The sequence below is a fragment of the Mytilus edulis genome, chromosome 3 (assembly GCF_963676685.1).
Source record: "Mytilus edulis chromosome 3, xbMytEdul2.2, whole genome shotgun sequence".
NCBI classification, from domain to species: domain Eukaryota; kingdom Metazoa; phylum Mollusca; class Bivalvia; order Mytilida; family Mytilidae; genus Mytilus; species Mytilus edulis.
In genome coordinates this window covers 84,158,756-84,172,562 of record NC_092346.1, presented here as the reverse complement: position 1 = coordinate 84,172,562, position 13,807 = coordinate 84,158,756, and the positions used below count along the sequence as shown (strand labels likewise).

Here is a 13,807-nt window from a genome sequence, read left to right as displayed (position 1 = left end):
TATCTTATAAACTATATAATATACATTATAAACTATATATTTTATAAACTATATAAGATATCTAATAAAGTTTATGAGATTTAATGAAGTTATAATAAATAGCAAAACGGCTTGCCATAAATTTGCTCAGTAAGCCCAAAAATTAAAGTCTTATTTCACAATAAGATTCAACATATCAAATGGACCCAATATTTTAATTTTTTGTTGAAAATTTGGTCCAAAATCACAAATCTAAACAAAAGTTTTAATTCAATATATCTAACAATCCAAAGATTTCAATTTTTGATGAAGTCCATTTATCTTCAATTTTGGACCCTTCAGACCTCAATATGGACCAGTTAATTTGAAAATTGGGTTCAAAAATCAATGTCTAAATTCTCTTTAGATTCAGCATCTTGAGGGACACCACATATTAAATATTTGTTGAAATCAAACAATTTGGATCCTTTGGACTTTAATATGGACCAATTTAAAGTGGGGTCCAAAATCTAAATGTGCAGTTAGATCCAGCATTTTTCATAATCCCAAGAATCAAAGACTTTGATTTTTCTTTTAAACATCATTTAAATAGCCATACCATTTTATGATTGCAAATGTTTGCAGTCATAAACATGTTAAAAGAGTAAGTTGTCCTAAAAATTTACCTACATTAATCACTTATTCGATATTTTATCTGTATGAGAAATTAATTTCTTTGCTAGCTGATCATGGCTTTGTTTCATTGATGTGTAGATAATATATATTACAAGATTCATTCTTGAACCATTCACTTAAAAAAGGAGTGGTTTGAAAACCCTAATTTCATATACTGTAAATTCAGAAATTATTGTGCATATTTATTATTGGGATTTTATCATTTTAGACTATAAAAATAGATTTTAATTTTTGAAATTAATATTCAGAAAAATCCTGTTTGATCAACTCTGCTGTGGTAGTATTCTTTACTGTTAACAAGCAACTGGAAGTTGTATTTGACTTGTACACAAATTGTTTATGACATGAAGGAAATACATGATTTTTTAATCATCAAAATAGGGAAGATGGTGCCATTATGAACATCATGACCAAAGCAGCAGCTTTTTACTTATTACTTTAATTACTAGAATACTTGCTGTGGTCAATTTGTTTTTTTTACTACTGTTCTGCTTTTGCTGTTAAAACCATTTGAGATTGGCAACAAACACAAAAACTTCATAATAGTAAATGATTGCTTTATTGAAAAGGCAACTAGAAATTTAATTTCTACGTAGCATATATACCATCAGAAATACTCATTAAACATCACTCCCAAATCTTCAATAGAAAACATAATCCTAACACATAGTATACCCTTAAAGCAACAATAAATATAATTCTCATTTCTGACTGAAGCATAAAATATGACACTTATAAGTATTGATTGAGTTTTTGCCCATGAAATAGTCTGACATCAAAACAATGGAAAAGTGTAAGCGGAACAGAACTGACAAACCTGATTCGTAAAACCAGGTCAATATTAGCTTCAATGCAAAGTACATAAACACTATATATAATACTAATACTATATCTATCTGGAAATTTTTTGTCCTATGCTAGTACTATCCTGACCATATTTCACAAATACTTAAAACCTCTTTCCCACCCCTAGTGATAAAAGGGTTGTGTTTTTTCTTCTCTTGTCATATTTATTGACCAATTTATCATTTTGTATACTATATTGTGTTGCTCTTGTTGCATACAATGTGTGCCTTTAAGTAAACTAGTAATAATAATAAACTGTTATAAACTTAATTAACATGAACTAAAAAAAATATTGTACTAAAATTTTCCATAATAAAAACATATTCAATATGTCAAGTATTTTTGATTTCATAGTGAAAAAAATAAATATCAAAGTTAAAATAATTAACCTTGAAATTAACGTAACATAACATTTTACTTCATACAAGAAAACTAGATACCTAGTTCTACATATTTTAAAGAAAACAGATATATAATATAAAATTCATCACAATCACTGAAAACAGATATATTTGGATGAGACATTGCTGATACATGTATAAAACTTTGATATAAATTTCATAAATGTGGAAACTAAATGAGGTTGGAAGTTCAGATTAAATAAATGTTTCGTTTTAAGAATACCTGATTTCTACTTAAAGATACAAAACATGCGACATTGACAATGAAACAACGGACATTTATTCACTCACAGTTTCTCACATATCAAAGTTTACAACAACAAAAAAAACGTCACAACAAAATAGTTAAAATATATACAATAAATATAGTTAAATGCCATAAATGATGTTTAAAAAAAATAGTCAACAGGTTACAATTGATTAAAAACTTAAAGTTTACAATAAAATACAATTAAATAAGTAAGAGAAAAATGAGCAAGAGGAACTTTTAAGAAAAAAAAAACAATAAAAAAGATGTTACACATAAACCTAATTTGAGAAATAGAATTTACAATGAACTAGTTAAATATACAGCAGTGCAATGAGCACATTATATGCCTCTCATTTATAACATTCCATAATGCCTATATTTCATATCAGAAATTTATAAAAAAAAAAAGCTTAAGGGAGCTCACATCAATAGAAATAAAGCAGTCATCAAAGTTCCATGAAACTGCTCAAAGCACTTATGAATTCTTGTCCGAAAACAGGAAAATCCCCCTTTTTGTTAACAAAAAAAATCCCCATAGCTAGGAAAAGTAAAATCTAAAATTTCTATCAAACGAAAGGTAGCTCATTTCAATAGAAATAAATAATTCATCAAAGTTTCATGAAAACCACTTAAAGCATTAGCCAAAGGCATGGCAAGAAGAAAACGGACGCAGGGTAAACCCAGCATACAACTTCAATAAAATAACCACTGTTCAGTATTTTTGGGGAATTTAAATTCCAAGCGAGAGGAGTCAACAGTATAGTGAGGCAAATAAGTTCAAAGGGGTGTAACTCCTAGAAAAAAAATTGAATCGCAATTTCCCATCGATATGCACAACTACATAGTATGTCCTTATTATCTGAAAAGGTTTCGTGAAATTCTGTTGTGTGGTTTGAGAGGAGTTGCGAACTGTTGCAGTAGTACATTAAAGTAAATAAGTTCAAAGGGGCGTAACTCCTAGAAAAAAAATTGAATCGCAATTTCCCGTCGATATGCACAACTACATAGTATGTCCTTATTATCTGAAAAGGTTTCGTGAAATTCTATTGTGTGGTTTGAGAGGAGTTGTGATGACAAGAAACAGGACTGACGGACGGACTGACGGACGGACAGACGGGTCAAAAACATTATACCCTCCGCAACCCGTTGTGTGGGGTATAATTACTATCACATGCCCAAAAAAAGCTTCTTTTCATTATTCATGTTCTCTATTTTAACAGTAAACTAAGGAAAATAACATTCCTTTCCTCAGACTCAAGAGCCTGGTATAATATTAAACCAATTGCAATGATGATAGTGTTTAGGATCAAACCATAAAATAAATTTGTTGTGACTTCCTGGAATTCTAATGATAAATCTTTTTGCTGGAGTATTGGAACAATGATCTAGATTTGCTGGAGCTGGTTTATTAAACTGTTCAATTACATCTACCAATGAAGTCAGATACTGAAAAAAATAAAATAATTCTATTAGATTATTTTGTGTCAGATTTAAAATCTATTCAATACATCTCTGATTTCTGCAACAAAAAAAATAGTATCCAGAATTAGAAGTCTTAATATTATACCTATTATTCCTATATACATGATTATACAACTATTGTTTCTGTGAATCCATATATTTTCTTATTTTGTCTGTGCATTCTTTACATTTTCTTATAAATTTTCTGTGCACTCTCTACATTTTCTTCAGTTGACATTCTGATATTTGATATCTTATTTCAAATCAATCAAACTACTGAACCTCATAAATTTTTTTGTTAAATCATTGGACAAATAACATAAATTTTAATAATTCTGATATTGTACATATTATAAAAGTGCTGAGGGTGTTAAAATATTTTTGATATTATTTGTCACTTGTTGAATATGTTTGCTTAATATAATTGACAACCTGTTGAAAGTTTTAATTGGACTAATTGTTCAAAGCACAAAGCCATGTACACTATTTCAACAAGTTAATATTTGATGGCAATCCAATTTTAGATGACTTGTGTTTTAGCTGGTATCAAGTTATATGTCAATCAATGGGGATATATCAATTAAGGCAAACAAATGTGTAAAGCATGAAAGGGATGACTTGAAATTAACCTGACAACAAGATCTTCAAAAACTTCATGGACTTCTTTTATTGTGCTTCTTCAACAATTCACAAATGTTCTTACACCAGATCTTGTAAGTCCACTTGTCAGGTACTTTCATGGTATGCACCTTACTTCCAGCTTTAACTTTCCATTATATAATATATCACTGTAATTAAAAAGTGTGTAATAAATGTATAATTTAAAGAAGATCCTAAATCTACAAAACTGTACACCAACTTATTTTTGTAGACTATTACTTTTGAAACTTTTGTGAGTTTAAGAAAGAAAGAAAAGGCACATATGTTGTCTGTCAGAGGTAAAGCAGGGAAGAAAAAGCCAGTCTTACTAGGTTATTTGATATTGCTCAACCCAACGAAGGCATTTAATTGGAATGAAAATTGTCAGGATTAACTAAAATGGGGGTCTTTCCTAACAGAAATCAATAGCATTTTGGTTGAAAATCACAAGAATAAATTGCTGCTAAGTCAGCTGAAAAGGGCTTTACACAAAATCTACTATCCCTGAAAAATAAGTTGGTTTACATATATGATGTTAAGTTGTTACCATCAATAAACATACAACTTTCAGAAAACTATTAAATATATTATGATTTTCTTTAAAAAATTAAGATATGGAGTTATTTATTTATAAATAAACACAAAAAAATAAGAGAAATAAGTTTCATTTTAGTTTTGTTGTGATTGGTGGTTTCTTCCATTAATCATACACACACCCAAAAGCTCCCATTAGTAGTGGAAGACACAAAAGCATGGTATCCAAAGTACCGGTAAGACTATACCTCATGTGTTATATATATACATGTATATGAAGATACAATGTAGTTTAGTTTAAATTCCACTATACATGAACAGAAATATAGGACTTTTGTTCTATTGTTGGTTTTCTTTTTTTTTGACATTTCATAGGTACAAACTGTAATGTACATGAATATAACTGTGTTAAAAAACTAAAAAATTACTATCCATTTCATAAAAGTTTTTACTAGAAACTCGAAATTGTCAGTCTAGGTGATCAAGTGATCACAGGTACCCCTGGTTGCAAAAACACCCTTACTGTAGTTGCCACAAACCAAAATCACAATTGAATGTGACCTGTATTTTAAGTTTCCTCACTTGTCATGCTTGTGTTAAATTATAATAAAATTGAAAAAAGTTTTTTTTCAAATGGTGCATTATCAACAAGAAACACAAAATCAATCTGAATTTTTAGGTAAATAAGGGTAATAACTCTTAAAACAGTAAATGTCAAAATTAATTTGATCTGTCATTCATGAACCAACTTGCATTGTGTTCTTTAAGAACTTAAAAAAAATTTGGCAAGAGATTTAAAAAAAACTTTCAAGGTGGTCGTGGATAATTATATAAGGGGCATATTTAGTCATAAATCTTGAACAATAAACATCAAAGCTATCATAATCAAACTTGACCAGTATAAAGTATTATCCAAGATGTTTAAATTTCATCAGATTTGGTCAAGTGATACTGTAATCATCATCATAAAACTAAAATTTTGAATGGTGGACAGACAGCATACTGACAATCATGTGCATCAATAAATGCCCCATCTTTTCAAGATAAGGGGTATAATAATAATTGCGTGTCAGGAACATTTCAATACTTGCTAGCATTTTTAGTAGTAAGATATTTTGTGAAAGGTGTGAAGTCTTTTACAATATATACTTTTTTAAAACCTATCTGATTTGATCATGTTGATAATGTCAATGTGATAAACAGTTCCGAGAATCCAGAGGTTTTCTGATGTTAAGCTTTATGTCTGTCCTTGCCCAACAAATTTCTCCATGCATTTTCAACAGTTCCTTTATTTTTCGTCAGTTAATAATAATTATATATTCTGCCAATATAAATGAGAAGGTTGACCTGAAATGTATGATAAAGATTTCAATTTATACAAATTAGTTTCAAGATCTCTCCTAAAAGATGTAGTGGAACTAATGTATGAACACAATGTTTTCATAAAATTTGAATGTCTTGAGTAAATTTTCCTTTGAGGTAAATTTTAAGCTTGAAACAAGTAAAGGTTAGGTATGCTTTTTTCCATTAGGTATTAGGGATGATCAATTTAAACATACTTGGTGTTCATGGGAGGCCATTATAAAATGGGGGTATCCACCAATATATAGTGAAAAATAAATATTTTCATTTATATTTTCACCATGTTCACTCATTTACATCTTTTATCGTACTTAGACTCTATCATAAAGCAGATTTTAAAGTGCCTTTCCTGAATTTCATGTGTTTCGAGTAAACAGCCTTTTTGTATTTGAGTTTGGTGGAAATTAATTCTCAATTAATACTAGAAAAGATCAAATTTTGTAAATCACATGTACAAATGTAGGATATAAATGACATCAAATCTAAAATACATGTTTGTAGTGTAAAAAAATCTTTGTTTTATCATATTTAATATATATTGGACATAATAAACAAACCTGGTTAAATAAATGTCTTTTACATCTATTCTTTCATTTATTTTGTTTTATACATAAATCAGGTAATTTAGAATTGTTTTACATTGTTTTGTATTTCAGGGCCTTTTTAAGTTAACTATGCATGGCATGGGTTTTGTTCATTGTTGAAGGCATTACACATATGTTCAGTGTCTGTCTATGTTGTGATTGTTTCAGATAAGGGTGAAGGTTGGTACCTATCAAAACGTTCAATCCAGCTGCATTTGTTTGCACCTTTACTAGTCAGGAACATGATGTTTAGTGGTTGCCATTTGTTGATGAGGTTCATAAGTCTTTCTCGATTTTTATATAGATTAGACTGTTGGTTTTTCTATTTGAATGGTTTCACACTTGTCATTTTTGGGGCCCTTTATAGCTTGCTGTTTGGTGTAAGCCAAGGCTCCATGTTGAAGTTATAGTACTTTGACCTATAATGATTTACTTTTAAAAATAGTGACTTGGATGGAGAGTTGTTTAATTGGTATTCATATAACATCTTCTTATATATCTAGTGACCCATACAAATGTAGTTGTTAACTTTTATACCATTCACTGAATGTTACTGTCAAGTTTTTCATCAGTCAAATGTATGAATGGTAACAGAACTATATATTTTTTGTTCAATGAACATGATTACTGTAACTTACTCATATCACTCATTCAATGTTTTACAAGTCCCTGTCATTTAACATGTTAGTGATGTTTTATATAATAACATAAAAATCAGATTTTTTAAATGGTTGTCAAACTATTATCGATCAGACCACAAGTTTTCTCTAAAGTTCACATTAGTTTACATTTTTCATGTTGGTACAATGCTGTTATAGCCAACCAAATGGTACATGTATAACAAGTTTTTCTCAATGCTGAAGGCAACATGTATATACATGGTATATGGTTTAACATCCCCTTCATTTGAACTCATGTGGATAGTTGTCTCACTAGCAATCATCAACCACATCTCCTTATTTTAATATGGAAGGAAAGAAATTAACTATTAAGAATCATGATATTCATTGAAGGATGTAAAAAAGGGGGAGAAGATGCAAATATGGCAATCAAAAATAGACACAACAATTTTTAAAAAGACAAAGAAGAGTTATATCTGTGCCTGTATTGTTCACCTGAAGTATAAAATCGACACCAGTTTGCTAATTCAGACTTTTATATATTTTTTTGCAATTTACAGGTTTAGCTTTAAGCTCCTGTAACATGTATAACTTTCAGATAACAGCCAAAACTGAAAAAAAGAAGTAAAAAATCAACATACATGACATAGCGGACTATGCATTTTAAAAGACTTTTCTTATTGTTGAAGGCTGTACAGTGTTAGTGACCTATAGTTATTAGTTTCTATGTCATTTATTGTGGAGAGTTGTCTCATTGGTAATCACCGACATGCCAATTATTCTCTTTAAATTAATGTATATATTTAAAAAATGTTTTCAAAATAACAACAAAAAATGTGTGAATAAAAGTATAGTACAAGTTGATAAAGAGATTATATCGAAACAGGGGGTGTCACGGAATAGAAGTTCCTTCATATAAATTTAAGTTCCGAAAGGAAAAATATTCTGGAATATTATTTCCAGAGGAATAAAAATTACAGTATATGATCCGAACGGAATAAATGGTATAGAATATGTGTTCCTACAGGTATAGATATTATGACATTGTTTATAACAAAGTTTCCAGTGGAACTTCAAATATAAGTTGACACCTGGACCAAATATTCACTAATTTTTTAGGACATATATTCATCTTGTTAGGTTGAACCTTTTTACATGTTCAATTTTCACCTGAGCTCCTATTTTTTCATGGAAAAAGCTAAAAAACTGGAAATTTATATTATTTCAGGGGCAATAACTCCAAAACAGGTTTATAGACTTTTCTCGAAATTTCAGTCAAAAATAATATACATATTGTCATGCTGATCCATTTTCCAACTCAGTAAACTTTTAACCTAGCTCCTAAACATATTGTGGTCACAGTTAAAAACTGATAAAAAGCATTATAAAGGGGACAAAAACTCCAAAATAGATTAACTGATTTTTTTATACAATTTTATCTTCTTCTCCACTAGCTATATATATATATAACTCCCTATTACTCCTGATTAATGTACTTGTATTGCTTGTTAAAGTTTCATCCCTATAACTGTGGGATTTATCTTTTAGAATAGGATAGATTTACATTGAAAATGTTTGGTTACCTACTATGTGTTCCAGACATAATGGCCGCGCCCCATCATCAACATCGTGGTAGATCTAGCTAAGTTCCGAATGGAAATGAGTATTTTCCGAAAAAAAATTAAAAATTTACAAGTGTGGACACATATCGGTGTGGATAGTAAAATAGAGAGCACTTGAAACAGAGCTGAGCATGTAACTATGGTTAGATGCCCAATGGTGGAGGGAGAAGCAGTACTTTATATAAAGAGAGCACCTGTTCTACATATGAAAATATGGTTCATCTATAAAGGGGGGTTAAAGATCAGTTATACTAGATTAGTAATTGTTAAATTTGTAATAGTATGTTTGAGAGTGTCATTATCATTGAGTTTATATATTGGTTGTGCCCTCTTCAAATGTTCTACGAGCTATTTCTTTGTCTTTTACATATAGTTCAACTTGATGATCTTCTATGTGAAAGTGTGTGCAACGGTGAGTCCGATGATCCAATCTAATTAAAAACCGATCTCTCATCGCTTCTGTTTCTGATATGTCGCGTGGGAGCTCGACATATCAGAAACAGGAGCGATGAGAGATCGGGTTTTAATTAGATTGCCGATGATCTCGCCGCCTTTTAAGACTGAGGTTATGTGTTATAATAGTCTCAGTTTCAGATAATAAGCAAAAAAGCAAAAACACAAATATCAAAAAAACAAAACACGGTGTGTTGCGGGGTCGACATAAGTATATAATTCAAAATCTTGACTGTTTACAAGTAACCATGGAGACAACAACTTGTCTCTGAAAATTTGTACTTGCTTAGAGAAAAACCTCCGATATACTGTCATTACTGACATAAAATGATATAAAATTAGCGTTCTGCTTTTCTGACGAAAATTTCCATACAGAAAGCTGTCGCCGCGTCATCTTTTAATAGATCAGCTTGAGATTATTATTTAGGTTGAAACACTAAATGCTCATTTGATGAAAATGCTGGGAATAAAACTATTTTCCAAGGTCATTTCACCCACATAAATCCTTTCCTAAGATAAAGTAGTCCTAAACTTTGAAAAAGCCTTTAACAACTTATTCAGTTCTACCAGTGATTTCCCCCTAAAATAATTGTGTGAAGGTATTTCATGATTTGAGGAACAATATATGATGGAAAAAAATTGGGGGTCACCGATTTAGATTTGTCACTATAGCCACCTTCAGTGGCGGATCCAGAAATTTTCATAAGTGGGGGCCCACTGACTGACCTAAGAGGGGGCCCGCTCCAGTCACGCTTCAGTTATTCCCTATATAAGCAACCACATTTTTTCCCAAAAAGGGGGGGCCCGGGCCCCCTGCCCCCCCCCCCTAAATCCGCCTCTGACCTTGAATTTTGATTGGAAAATAAACATTGAAGACCTGTTGGTGACCTTCTGCTGTTGTCTGCTCTATGGTCGGGTTATTGTCTCTTTGACATATTCCCCAGTTCCATTCTCAATTTTATTTGTATGTGTCTGTCCCAAGTCAGGAGTCGTTTGTTTATGTGTTACATATTTATTTTCGTTCATTTTTTTATATATATAAATAAGGCCGTTAGTTTTCTCGTTTGAATTGTTTTACATTGTCATTTCGGGGCCTTTTATAGCTGACTATGCGGTATGGGCTTTGCTTATTGTTGAAGACCGTACTGTGACCTATAGTTGTTAATTTCTGTGTCATTTAGGTCTCTTGTGGAGAGTTGTCTCATTGGCAATCATACCACATCTTCTCTCTTATAGTTGTTATTAATAAAGCATTTATACATATAGTATATGATGGTCATTAGTATTTCTATTGTATCCGGCATATTATATTAGGGAACAGTGCTTATCTTTTTACCTTCGAATAAATTATTGTGAACTTATCTAAGTAATTTTATCACACATTTTCCATAAGTAGGTGATTTCAGAGGGATGCGTATCTATATAAAAAATAATCATTTTCGATATTTTCTAATGCTTTTCAACTACGATTTTTGATCGAATGCGGTCTCGGCTGTATATTTGGAAGTTCCATCAAACGTACCATCTTTATAATCTATACTCTACTCGGGACAATATTCCTCAATATTCATGCAATTACCCTATAATATAAGATCAACACTAATAAATCAAATAACGTGTTAATCTCATGGTATATGGTTTTTAGGCCGCAGTTTTAATTTCCGGATGTAGGATAAAAAAAAATTATTGGCTTCAACATCGTTGTACCGTTTTACCCTATTAGAACAATATAACTCCATACCATATGCAAAACTTGTATCATTGCTGTGTTATTTTACTTGAATAAGATAACCCCATACCATATACTAGCATGGATATAATACTGTGTTTCTCTATTCCAATAGAATAACCCCCTAACATGTGTTAACATGGTATACCATACCCTCTATTGAACAACGTAACCCCACTAACATAAGATCTATTTAATAGGATAACCTCAGTTGCATCGGGTGCTGTCATATTCTAATTTGAATTCCGCATGAAACAAACGTCCACTGACCTCATTCATGGTCAGCATCACTGAGTTAGCGTTTTCCTTTCCTTTATAAGGATATACCCGGTTTAATGAAATTTATTAAAAGTCTGAAATCAGATTAAAAAATAAATTTCATTTTATGGGGGATACAAAGCTTAGAATAAAATTATGTAAATAATTTCTACAAATTTTTTACACTAATCCTTTTTTTCCCTATGAATCGGAGAAATAATTGTAGATGTTTCAACTAAACAATTTTATAAAAACTTGAGCATACTTATGATGTATAAAGGAGAAAAGGTATATTCTTCAGTGAGAAAGCGACCCAAAGATATGAAAAATCACAAGCACCTTGGATAACATTCGTCTCATAAGTTACATTAGTGTCTGCACACTTTGTAAAGCTATAAAGCTGTAAAGCTGTAAGTTGACCTTGACAAGAAAAGTGAGAGAAAAAAAACCAAAATAAAACTAACAGATCTGTATCAAACAACCAATTATTTGAGACGCATATATATCTAATACACTGAAGATAGAAACAAAATGAAAAATAATGAATGTGGTGCACTTCATTACACAAAACCCATACGCACTTTCGAAAATCAAAAGGCAAAGGAACTGCGTTTTAGTGTTGTATATCATCTCTATATCTTTGTGTGTTGTTTTCAAAATCTTAAGATTAAGAATAAAACTTTTTTAGTTATGAAAATTAAATGCAAATGAAATTAATTTTTTTTAACTTTCCAGGACCTCAAGAGACGTATTGCATCAATAAACTGTAAACAAAGATCTGTTCCTAAAACAAAGAATATAAATGTGCTGGCCTATGTATTGAAATGCAGATTGGCCATGCTGGTTCCTGTACTGAAAGAAACAACAACACATGGCAACAAAGTAATAGTAAAACAAACTTGGCCAAGTTCTCGACAAGTTCCAATGATTTCTGTTGACTCAGAACAAGACTATCAGATTATAGGAACAACTAAAGTGACTCTGCGCAAATAATTTCTGTTTTCGTAATTTAAATTTACGATTTGGTTTGGTATTATGTCTGTTATATCCATTTTGAATGATTATATAGTTGAAGATTTTCATCAAAAGAAGTTGTGAAAAGCCAAACAACAGCTTTTATTTAGATTCATACAAATTGTTATAATAAACAACCGAATGCATTAGTAAACTATATGTTGTTTCTTTATTTTTTCAAAACAATTTTAATGCCTTCAAGTTACAATAAAATGCTTCTCTGAGCGCAGCCTGATACGATAGAAGAGGTTGAACCTTGAACAGTTGTGGCAAATTTGGACACAATATTCAAGCTTGATTCTGTCTGATTTTGGATTGTGATCAAATTTTTGACATAGTATAGGTTTCTGACTCAAAATAAATGTCAAAATCTTAATACAAATCTATTGCACAAAACTGTGCGATTAAAGATTCTTTTTGAAAATTTTAAAAAATTTGTAATTTGTAAAATTTTGAACCCCTTAAAAAAATTATAACCCCCAAACTTTTTGAACCCCCTCTTGGAGCAATTACCCCCACACTCAAACCCAGCCTTTTCCTTTGTAGTATGGAACCTTGTAGTACGATTTCAGAGGGATCCATATTCTTAAACACGAGTGTCTGGAAACTAGAAAAATTCGTAAACGTTCCTCGGAACCAAGTGTCTCTCCTACTTTTGCTGTTAATCGCAGACTCAACAAAAATGAGGAAAAACATCAATAAAAATTTCCCTCTCGATACTGTCTTTTGATTGAAAAGGGCTTCCAAGTTACGTAAAAATCCAGGATAGTTTATGAATCTAATTAATGTTTAATTTGTAAACTTTAACTGCAGACTGTATGTAATGTTAACTGGAAGAAAAACTAAGTCCATTTATAAGTAAAATACGGAAAAGTGGATTTTTTTTTTACAAAATTTACTCATGAATAATATCTTATGATCAGAAACAAGCTTTTGTCCAAGTTTGGTAGAAATCCAGGATAGTTTAAGAACATTATAAAAAAAATTAAAACTTAAACCACAGAGTGAATGTTTTGTTTCTGACAAAAAAACTAAGTCCATTTATAAGTAAAATACGGAAAAGTGGAAATTTATTTTTACAAAATTTTCTTCTTGATACTATCTTATGATCATCAACAAGCTTCTGTTCAAGTTTGGTACAAATCAAGGATAGTCTATGAAAGTTATTAAAATTTTAAAAACTTTAACCATAAAAGTCCATTTATAAGTAAAATCCGAAAAAAATGGAATTTTAATTTTTACAAAATTTACTTCTGGATACTTTCTTATGATCATAAACAAGCTTCTGTCCAAGTTTGGTAGAAATTCAGTATAGTTTTAGAAAGTTATTAAAATTTCAAAAACTTTAACCACAGAGTGAATATTTGTTGACGCCGCCGC

The 13,807-nt window shown here is 30.6% G+C and overlaps 2 long non-coding RNA genes across 3 annotated transcripts in view; one reads left to right on the top strand and one right to left on the bottom strand.

Moving 5' to 3' along the window:
• LOC139514569 (uncharacterized) overlaps nucleotides 1-12,584 on the top strand; it is a 31,904-nt gene extending 19,320 nt beyond the window's left edge. The window contains exon 2 of the long non-coding RNA XR_011662636.1: nucleotides 12,149-12,584. This is a non-coding gene — a long non-coding RNA (uncharacterized lncRNA). The remainder of the gene's footprint in view (nucleotides 1-12,148) is intronic.
• Nucleotides 1,198-9,049, bottom strand: LOC139514570 (uncharacterized). 2 transcript variants are annotated; one of them, XR_011662637.1, is made up of 4 exons: nucleotides 8,935-9,049; nucleotides 5,935-6,132; nucleotides 4,242-4,400; nucleotides 1,198-3,597 (listed from the first exon to the last, which is right to left on the bottom strand). It is a non-coding gene; the product is annotated as an uncharacterized lncRNA (long non-coding RNA). The 2 variants fall into 2 exon arrangements; XR_011662638.1 differs by having other exon boundaries at nucleotides 8,939-9,049.
• Nucleotides 12,585-13,807: the final 1,223 nt, after the last annotated feature.